This window comes from Paroedura picta, chromosome 5 (genome assembly GCF_049243985.1).
Source record: "Paroedura picta isolate Pp20150507F chromosome 5, Ppicta_v3.0, whole genome shotgun sequence".
Classification (NCBI taxonomy): Eukaryota; Metazoa; Chordata; class Lepidosauria; order Squamata; family Gekkonidae; genus Paroedura; species Paroedura picta.
Window position 1 is genome coordinate 39,119,607 of NC_135373.1, and position 8,534 is coordinate 39,128,140.

An 8,534-nucleotide genomic window follows, 5' to 3' on the forward strand; every position below is an offset into this window, starting at 1 on the left:
CAGATTCCAGTTAATTCTTTACTATCCATTTTACTACAGGGATATTCTCTTTAGCAACCACAGTAGCCGTTGCTGATCGTAAATTTGTTTAATCCCCTGCTAAAGCCATCCATGCATTACTAAAAGATCAGTTCCCCAGGAGAAAATGGATGCTTTAGTGGGTGGATTCTGTGGCATGATACCCCACTGAGGTGCCCACCTCCTCCTGCAAGCTCCGTCCCCAAATCTCCATGAGTTTCCAAACCTGGATATGCCAACTCACCTCCCACTGCTAACCAAAGAGGACCTAGCAGCCCTATCACTACTGCATCCACTGGTAGCAAATGTTGATTACTTGTACGTATTTCCTTTTGTCTGTCCTGTACCCATTGTCCATTCACTTCATCAGGTGCTCCTGAGAATTTTAGTGCTATGGGTAGAGTGGCTACCTTCCAGGTAATGCCTGGAGATCTCCCAATATGAAAACTGATGATCTCCAGACAATAAAGATCAGTCTCCCTGGGGAAAAAATGGCTGCTTTGGAGGGCCAGTGGGCACTATACCCTGCAGAAGTCTCTCCCCTCCCCAAATCTCACCTTCCGCAGGTCCCACCCCTAAAATCTCCAGGTATTTCTCAATGCTGAGCTGACAACCCTAATTAATGGGAAAGGGGGAGAAAGCTCCCCTAGCTGCTTTCTCCACCAAATGCATTTAGATGAGAATCTATGAAACCCACGTTCGAGTTCCCTCTATGCCATGAAAGCTCACTGGGTGATTTTGCGCTAGTCCCTTCCTCAACAGGTGTTGTAAGGATAAAATTGAGAGGAAAATGATATAAGCTTCCTTGGCAGAGTATAAATAAAGTAAATGAATGTACAATTTTACAAACCTTTGTCACGTCACACGTTAAATGTCTTTTTTCTAAACAAAGAAGTCCCAGAGTTGCACTCTCTTTCTCCATTCATATGCATTAATATACATATATGTGATATACTGTAGTTAAATGATATGTGCAATGTTTTTAAAATGTACCCTTTCCCCCCAAAGCCCTTAAGAGGTGCCTATGGCCCTCCCTCCACCACTGTAAAAACAACCAAGGGGATATCATTTGGGTTTGCACAAAAATAGGGATCTGTCTAGGGATCTACCCCCCTCCAATCCGAGCTAACCTCAGCTGTCTTCAGCATCATTGGTGGGGCTCCACTTTGTGCAGGGGGTTGTGTTCTGGCAAGGAAGAGAGACATGCTCTACAATCCCCCTGGTGGTGATAAACCCTGGAGGCTACAGGATCGCCTGGGAGCTTCAGAAAAACAAACAAGAGTTGTGGAGATGAATTGCAACTGTGGTAATGGCCCTCCTAAAACCACCAGAGGGGGCTAACCCAAACGATCTGTGCCTGGGACACAAATGCCTTCTGTGAATCTGCAGTTGTGCGTTCTCTTCTTAGAATTGGTCTTACAAAAAACAGCTCCTCAAACCATTGATTCTTACCCCAAACTTGAACCGTTGCTTGGGAGAGCAGATGGACTTCTTTGAAGTTTCCTGTGTTGAGTGAGCTCTGCAGATAGCTGGGGGTTATCACTGGAATGGCCATGTTTCCTGAGCATCTGCTAGTCAAAGGGAAATGGATTTTCAAAAGTAGATTCATGTGCCCCACCCACATAAGTCTGGTGGCCACATGGCTCCTCATGGGCATGCCATAGCCTTTCCTCCAGTGAAGGATGCTGCACTCTCTATAGGTGTGGGGGCAGGATGATGTCAGGGAGGTGAGCCTGCATTGCCGTGCATTGTTTGGCTGTCAGAGGGGTGTTATTTCCATGCTACTCTGTGATTGATATATGGGCTGGTGTGAGATTGTCAGGGCTTCTAGTGCAGTTGCTAGACTGGAATACATGAAGTTGCCTTATACTGAAATAGACGAATAATATTTTTAAGTCCATCATGGTTTCTGCTCCTTTTTCTTCCCATTCCCTTTTCCTTTTGGTATGGCTCATTCTGCTGGTATAGAATTAACTTTTGCTCTTCAGAGCTATAAGAATCAGATTCTTCTTCTTTCTAATTTTCTTTTTCAGAAACATCTTCTGAGTCTGAGCTTGAGATTCTCATATATGTTTTGATCTCCTGCAGGCAAATTGCAGCTTGGTCCGTTGTTGCTATTTTCTTATCTTTATCCAGGGAAACTCATGTACAGGGCATCTTCCAACAATATCTTATTTGTCTTGCTATCAAAACATCTGCTAGATCTCAGTATACTATTATTTTCTTAACTGTGTCAGAAGGTAGATCTTGAAATATTTGTATTGTTTTCCCATCCACCCGAAAGTGGTTCCTTTCTGTGTGTTCAAGATGGTCACTTTCGTTTTTGGGTGTGCAAAGGAAGCTAAAACATCAGCTGTAATATGGGAATTACCTGTGCCACATTACAGCGTTGCCATAAGGGTTCTTCCTATAATTTGCATGAAAGTATTCAAATACCATAAAGCCCTTCCATAAGCATGAATGTTTCCTTTCTGGATCTATTCCTTTTTATTAGTAGTAGTAGTAGTACCTTTTTATTTGGGAATTTACACACACACGTGTGTGTGTGTGTGTGTGTGTGTGTGTGTGTGTGTAATGTATAACTGGTATGTAGGTTTTGATTATCATGGTTAGTATAGTTTTCCTTTGAATGGTTTAAAATACAATGCAAATCCCTTCATTCTTTTGTGAGCTTCAGCTTTGGAGCAAAAGCAAGGAAGGGAGTCTGCAAAACCATTGCCAAGGGTGGCAGGTGGGGAAGAGAGCTGAGAGACCCCTGGGCTTAGGCTGTGCCTGGAATCCCACCTGGGTCTGCTTGCTGCGGTCCCTGGCAGCTGCCCCAGGAAGGTTCCATAAGGAGGGAGATTTGCCACTCAGAGCTCTGGGCAGAAATGAGATGCTGTTTTTCTGTACAAGAACAGAACCTGGTTTTGTGGTCTACATAAAGAGAGATGAAGGCACAGATGGTCGTTCCCCCCTGGCATGTGATGAGAAGCAGGCCAGCCAGCAATAGTTCTCCCCCCCCCCCCCCGCCCCCATACAAATCGAGCCATGATGCTGACTAGCTGAGATGCAGCATTTGCCCCAGGGCTAAGAGCTCATCGCCATCCCCCACAGCCCCAAATCATCCCCCAGGAGGGAGGATGCAATTGCAGGCAAATTAATTGCAGGGAGAGGGAATTGAAGAGCCCTTTCCGGCACGGGTTGCGGGGGGAGGAGCCTCCCCTGGAAACATTCCCCTGGAAACATTCAGACCCACCGACCCTTGTGAGGCTGACAAACCCTGATTGGAAACAGATGATGAGAATTCATTGGCTATTTTAGCAGCCAAGCGTATTTCCACTGGAAATCCCCTCTGGGCGAGGAGGGAGAGATGGGAAAGGAAGGAGGAGAAGCTGGCACAGGCATTCCTCTCTATAAATAGCAGAAGAACACAAGAATGGTTTGGCAGAGGCCTGAGGAGGTTAAGTAAACACTAAGTGGGGAGCATCTTCTATGCAAAATATCAACGTCTCCCCAACTTCGATAGTTCATCTGTTAATAGAGGGGCAGATTGGCCTGTTCAAGCAGCTCTGGAACACGCTGAGCTGAGTGTCTCTGTTGGCTTGCCTGTCGTTTCCTGTTGTGCGGCTGCTGGCCAGGTCTGAGCTGACTGCTGGTGGTGTGGGAGGAGGCAGTGGGCAAGACAGGCGACTGTCGCTGCCAGCATTCACCAGCTCCAGGCATCCTTCAGGGCCAGGAACTTTCCCAGTAAGTCACAGGGCCAGTCCGGTCCTGAACAAAAAGCACTGTCTTTGTCTGGAAGCAGAATTTATGGAAAACCAATCCCTGGTTTGAATTTTCCAGCCATCTGTTTGTACGTGCCTGGAAAAGTAACCCACTACTTTTGTTGCCTGGTAAAAAAACCCTTGGTTTCAACAGACACTTCCAAGATGTATATCTGCTAATTCAAGGGCCATGCGTGGTCTGTGACAAAATGAACCAAACAAGCTAAAGGATGCAAAGTGTTTCTTAAACCCTTTCAGGTCAGGCACCATATTTATCTGCACTATTTATCTGAGATTTCTCAAGTTTTAATCCCATTTAAATTGCTGGAAGAATCAAGTGTTTTTAATCCTTTTATTCTGTTCTGTATTTGAGCCCGTATCCCACAGATCTATGTGGAATTCTGACTTGGGGCTGGAAACAGGGTGATGTGGTGGTTTCAGACCAGGATCTATGAGATTTAAATTTGAATTCTCACGCTACTGTGGAAACTCACTGGGTGACCTTGGGCCAGTCTAACTAGCTCAGCCTAACCTACCCTACTGGGTGGTAGTAAGGATAAAATGGAGGAGAGGAGAAAGTGTAAACTTCTTTGACCTCCACTGAGGACAAAGGGGAAGAGTAAAAGAAGAAAAATAAAAAGAATGGTCAGAGAGGTGTGATCTTTGTACAAATGCTAAACCCTTGTTCAACATGATCCTTAGACAAAGAAACCTTCTAAGACTGGTGCCAAATTGCAAGGATTCTCCATTTAAGAAACCATGAGTTGGAAGGGACCATACAACAGGCCATCTAGTCCAACCTCTTGCTCAATGCAGGATCAACCTGTCAAGCCACTGCTTAAAGATTGCCTTAAAGAGGAGGAGCTCACCACCTCCTTAGGCAGATGATTTCACTGCTTAACTACTCTGTGAGATTCCCCCTGATATCTAGCCAATACCATTCTGCATGTAGTCCTGTCCTCTGCTGCCAACAGGAACCACTCAAATACTTAAAGAGAGCTATCATTTCCCCGCTCAGGCTCCTCTTCTCCAGGCTAGACATTCCCCCTGGCCTTTCCTCATAGGGCTTGGTCCTCAGGCGCCAGATCATCCTCGTTGCTCTCCTCAGCACTCTCTCGATTTTGTCCTTGTCCTTTTTGAAGTGAGGCCTCCAGAACTGCATATAGTGGTCCAGGTGGGGTCTGACCAATGCCGCGTACAGCAGGACTATGACATCCTATGACTTTGATGTGATACGTTGATATGTTTTGCATTCATTGCTGCTGTGAATGCACAGGCACACGCATGAGCAATAATGGAAAGGTCTTCTGTATACCTTCTTCCACCAGCTGCCATTTTCCCACCCACACCACCAGAGAGTTTTTTAAAATATTAGTAATTATAGAAACTGCTGGTTTGTTTGTTTAAACATCCCTGTAAGGTAAGTTTGTGAAAGAGCCATATGGCAGATGGAAGAGGATAGCACAATCTGAGAGCAAGATTGAGAAGATACTCCTTGCTGAGTCCTGCGTCCTGCAAATTTAGAGAAAGTGCCTGGGAAAGGCCGGATTTGGGAGATGAAGGGAGCCCCAGTCCAAGTTTACCAATGCCAGGCTGGGAAACACCTGGAGATTGTGGAAGATCTACAGTGTGCATGACTGAGCAGAAAATAGTGTCCTGCAAGGGGCGATAGAAGAGATATGTAGGTCCTTCCTGGTTATTTATAAATTGTCTCCCCCAGTGTCCTAATTAACTCTTTGGGGGCTTCGTGTTTTTTGAGGACACTTCCTCCTTGCCCGAACAGAAGAACGACTGCAGACAACAGCCAACGAAATAGTTAGATCTCTGCCTCTGCCTTTCTAGACACAGTTGTTTCTCTTCATAAAGAAACCTGTTCTATTCCTTAATTGGCCTAGTGCTTGGCCCTCTCTGCATATTCAAACTCTGCCAACAGTATGGAAAGCAGTTGTAATTCTGGGAGATTTCCAGCCCCATCTGGAAGCTGGCAGCCTGACACAGGGATGTGATGTGATGCCATAGAGCAGAGGTTTAAGTATGCGTAGAGTTTAAGTGTGCATAGGGGTTATCTCCTTGAATGGGATGCCTCTCTTTGTCTTAAGGTGGGAGCTGCCCTCTGACCCCGCCTCTCTCTTTTGTGTTCTCACTTTCTTTTCTCTACATGGCCTTCCATGGAGTCACATGTTTCTGCAGGTCTCTCCTCTAGATACAAGCCCCCCCCCCCCCATGATGCCAGACAAGCTGGCCATTTGTGATGGGGAACACACTCTATAGATTAGGCTTCTCTCCTTTTGACTGCAACCTGAATTTGAATTGAATCTTCTTGAATAAATATAAGTTTACCTTTTTTGCAATGTATTTCTTTGGAAACCTATTTATTGCACTCGATATCATGCTCCTATGTCGGGTGCAAACTTTGCTATATAAATATTCCAATAGCTTTGTTCTGTTGCCATTATGGCCTGGTTTGGAAGCTATAAGACGCTTTAGTCCTTTCTTGGGAGTCTATAAAACAAGGTGTCTGTTGTGGGGAGAGGAAAGGAAGGTAATTGTAAGCTGCTTCGAGACTCCTTCGGGTAGTGAAAAGTGGGGTATAAAAAACAACTCTTCTTCTTCTAACTCTTATAGCAGACTGGTAGTCCACCCTAGTCTGATCTTGACAGAGCGTGGAAGCTAAGTACAGTTGGTCACAGTTAGTAGTTGGGCAGGAGACCACCATAGAAAACTGGTATCGCTATGCAGGGAAGGCAATGGCAAACTACCTCTTCTCATCTCTTGCCTTGAAAACCGATGGTGAGTTAGCATCAATTTGATGTTACAGTTATATTATTGGTGCTGTCAATCTGTGCAATGCTGGAGCCTCTTAAACAGAAACAGCAAGGTATTTTGTTTATATATTTATTGAGTCAATTTTCATTCTACTCTTCCTCCAATGAGCTCAAGGCAAGGGACATGATTCTCCTCTCCTCCATTTGTCCTTACAACGACCCTCACCTTTTCTGCATGGGGGATTGGCCCAAGATGGTGCTTATCTGGTTGCGGGGCTAATCCCTGCTTCGAGATTACATGGGCACCAGCCTGGGGCTCTTGGCCCAGGGATCAGGAACTTGGTTGTCCCACGGGAAGAGAACATGGATTCTTTCCATGTTCCCTTCCATGTCACAGGTGTCATCATGGCCTATGTTGGGCCAGGCCCATCTGGCAGGGTAGAGTCAGGCCTCCTCCCCTTGCCTTGGGCCAACCACGGTGTCCCAGAAGGGACACAAAATGCCCTAGGTGGCCCTGCGGCACCGTGCTACTGAGCTGCCTGGGGCATTTAGTTTGTTTAGGAACGTGGTATTGCTATTGCGTCCCTAAACAGAAAAAAGCCCCCTTCCCCCCTGTGCAGTGGAACCTTTTTGCCCCGACTGCCTCATCCAGAGGCATAAACCCAGGGCAAACAGGTATGCCGGTGAAAACAGTTCCCCGTGGGGACACCCAGCAGCAGCCTGGCACAGTGCTGCCAGTGCAGACAAGGTAGCTGTGAAGTAAGTTAGGCTGAGAGCGAGTAACTGCACAATCTTACTGTGAGCTTCATAGCTGAGTGATTTGAATGCAGGCCAGCTCTGCAAATACTACTGGTGAGGGAGATACACTCTGCACCCTTTTGAGAGCCAATTTTCCTCATTCACCTGTGCCAGAGCCACACAATAGCCTCGTGAAAACACACACTGAACACACTCCTTAGAATCCAGAGGATGGTTTGTGCCCACACTTTCTTTGTGTTTCCGGAGCTGGTTTTCACAGCTAATGGCTGGGTTAGCAGCTGTTGGAGCTATTTCCCCCCTCTTCACCTTGAACATTTGCTCACTCTTAACAGGATTCCTATGTGCATGAATTTACATTTATAGATTAAAAGAGGCTAGCACAAAAGGACTGCTAGTTCTCCCCCTTGGGACAGATCATAAATCCATCCTGTAGACCAGGGGTGGACATCAGCTTCTGTACAAGTGTATGCATCCTAGCTTAAGTTTTGTATTTAGGGTCCAAGAGTTCCTTCTTTACCATTGCTGTACAAAACACTGAGGCTGTCCAGGTGACAAGGATCTTCCTTGGCCTCCCACTGTGGGGGTTCTAGGGAAAGTCCAGATTGCTGGATCAAGTATTTATGCATACATGCATGTGTCCATCTTTGGCCAACCGATAGCAAGTTGTGTAGCAACTCCTGAGATGGTTCCCTTTAAAGCAGGGGTGGGCAAACTGTGGCTCTCCAGATATCCATAGACTACAATTCTCATGAGCCCCTGCCAGTGAATGCTGGCAGGGGCTCGTGGGAATTGTAGCCCATGGACATCTGGAGGGCCACAGTTTGCCCACCCCTGCTGTAGACCAAGAGAGTTTCATCAAATGCATGAAAGGATAGATGCAATCTGACTGACAGCTTGTTTCACACACACACAGACACACACATTTTTGAATCACTTTGCTGCACTAAGATTTGTAGAACTCACATTCATATATTAATTATTACATCATACTGAGGTCACAATTCATTATGTCCCTACTAGTTAATAGGTCCCTTGGAACTCAGTGGAACTTAATTTCCAAGTAAACTTACATCTTATTTGGCTGAAAGAGCTTTTTCCCTTATGCATCTAATGCACTTGTAGTTTAAGAGGGATTGTAGATGAAAGATACATAGTACATTTAGTTTTCTTATTTTATAAAATGTATACGCCACCTTTCAGCTGTCCTCAGGCCATCAACGTGGCTAACAGATTAAAAAAATACATA